The sequence below is a fragment of the Pantherophis guttatus genome, chromosome 3 (genome assembly GCF_059756535.1).
Source record: "Pantherophis guttatus breed Tessera chromosome 3, ASM5975653v1, whole genome shotgun sequence".
Lineage (NCBI taxonomy): Eukaryota > Metazoa > Chordata > Lepidosauria > Squamata > Colubridae > Pantherophis > Pantherophis guttatus.
The window spans coordinates 196,073,586-196,076,132 of NC_142065.1; the positions used below are offsets into that span (position 1 = coordinate 196,073,586).

A 2,547-nucleotide genomic window follows, 5' to 3' on the forward strand; every position below is an offset into this window, starting at 1 on the left:
TGATACATCCATAGTCACTTCTCTTTACGGTCATCCCCAGCAGAGGTACAGAGAACTGAGGACAACTTCGGAAGCAACTGTTCTGGCCCAGCTTCCAAACAGGACAAACCCTCTATAGTTGAAGCAATGATTCCTTTATTAAGAGCGCCAGCAGTCCCAGTAAAAAGTTTCTCTTTCACCGCAGGCTAACAAGTCGGTCCAGCAGGGAGATGAATAGTTGTCTGCCACACCTATCCATCTCCGCCCCCTGCCTTTTATCCCCAAAGCTAGGGTGGGGCTTCGCTAGCAGCGGTGGCTCTTCCGTCCCAAGGATCGGCCCATGGATTTCCACTGCTCTCCTCTCGTCTGCCTTCTGTGCATCCGCACATCAGGCACTGGACCCAGCTGTTCTTCCTCTTCTTCATCAGCCACCTCCAGACCTGGGGGCTGTTGACTCTCCATCTGAGGGCTGACGGACGGCCCAGGCTCTGCCTCTGTCTCTCTCTCTGACACCTCCATTCCCTCTTCCCCCTCAGAGCTCTCAGGTTGCCTTGATGCTGACCCTGTCTCCCATGCCACCTCCTCATCTGATTTGGCTGCTGGAAGGGCCAGTAGCTCACAGGCCACAACAACAACCACTTGTGCATTGGACATGGCTGTGTCAAAGTAAAGTGCTTTAAACACTTGAAACCATATACAAGACTTTGCTTTGGAAAATTGTATCTTTCACATACCAATAATAAGCCTGCTAAAAACAACTATGAAAGAAAGAATCGTAGCAATAGTATGGGGTTAAACTCCATACTATGTTCAAAGGCTAGGAGAGAACATATTATGAAAAATGGAAGCACCTCATCAGGTCAGCATTCCTCTGCAACCCCAAGGCCTCTTCACATAATCAGATTTTTTATTATTATTATTCTTGTTGAAAACCTTTTAATGGGACAGTTCTTCTTTGATAGTCAATGGCTCAGGCCTTCACAGCGTATTTGCGAGGGGGATAAAGTCTCTCTTTCTGTTGCTGCTTTTTGGTATTCAGGCCTTGCTTATTTAGCCTCCTCCGCGTGGCTCGTGTCTTCTTCGTAGTGGCTTGTATTTCTTGCCTTTGTAGAATTTTCTGAGGTTTTCTTTCTGGGTCTGGTTAATGATGGTCAGAACTCTGGCAATAGATTTGTGAACCACCTGGCTCTTGGAGAGCTTTAGAAGCTGTTCTGCTGGTCACCTTGGAACGCGGAGCTGAGACAGTTCCATTTTAGGTCATCTAGCTGTTTCAATAGCTCTTCCTTCTTCTTCCCTCACGAGTCACGGGCTTTGATCTTGGCCATCACTAAAACGGGTACCTGCTACATAATCAGATGTTGTCGGATTTTTAGAAATAGGCAGAAACATCTGGGATGAGGCCACTTTCACTTTAGGGATTATGAAGTTCTACAGGGTGGGTGTCCTGGCAGAAGAGGCTCATCTGGGTCCTGCCATATGAAAATATTTGGCCGATGGTACCTGCAACATATTTCTTCTGCCAAACTTGATGGGATGGGCACAATGGTGGGATTCAACTGGTTCGCACCACTTCGGCCAAACCGGTTGTTAAATTGCTGGCTGGCCCTGCCTCCCCCTGCCCCTTCCAGAAGTCCCCACACTCCCTGTTTTGGCTCCCAGGTAAGTGCAGGGAGGCCTACTAGGCCCAAAACGGGGTACAGGGGATGCGTTGCACACCCCACCTCCCCATGGCCCGTTTTTGCTTCCAGGGGCTGCAGGGAGGCCTACTAGGCCCAAAACATGGCACAGTAGGGTGCAGAGTCCCTCCCCCCATTGCCTGTTTTTGCTCCCAGGGGGTGCAGGAGGCCGAGTGATGCCTGTCACACGCCCCTGGCCATGCCCACCATGGCCATGCCCATCCAGCCGGTCATTAGGGCAGAGAACCAGTTGTTAAATTATTTGAATCCCACCACTGGATGGGCAGATATAATTGGGAACAGGTGGTCCCTCAGATCACTTGGTCCCATTATTCTTAAACCAACTAGGGTTTAGTGTGATGTGTGAACAGTCAACAAGTCTCACAATTGTGGTTGCCCCCTTACCCACCTGAGACAAATGTTTGCAAAATCAGATACAACCACTGAAAGTCATTTGGACAGTCGCAAGTAACAAATATAACAGAATAAAAGCAAGCTTTGACTGATCACACTTATTCACCTTGCACTGGCGCACTTATTCACCTACACATGTTGCATTTATGCACCTACTAATATGCCCAGATTATACCTTTGCTGTACAGGAGTCTTAGGAGGGCTTTTGTTTAATAATCCCTGATAATTTATCTTCCTTCTGTTCACCTGCAAGTAGTACAGGATCCTATTATGTGTGGCATTGGTACCGACATGCTGGTTCAGATAATAAAATCTGGAATGCAATTTGAAACATCTTTGAAGAAGTATTCCTTTTTTATACCCAATTTACATTCAGATTGGTTCCCAGCTACTTATTTGTAATACAGCATCTTAGAGATAATAATTATAGAAGAAAGACTATCTGACTTCCTAGCAATCTCCTCTCAGAGCTGAAGCT

General features: G+C 47.2%; 1 pseudogene; it reads right to left on the reverse strand.

The window, feature by feature from the left end:
• Window positions 1-949: 949 nt before the first annotated feature.
• On the reverse strand, window positions 950-1,304 carry LOC117668433 (large ribosomal subunit protein uL29 pseudogene; annotated as a pseudogene).
• Window positions 1,305-2,547: the final 1,243 nt, after the last annotated feature.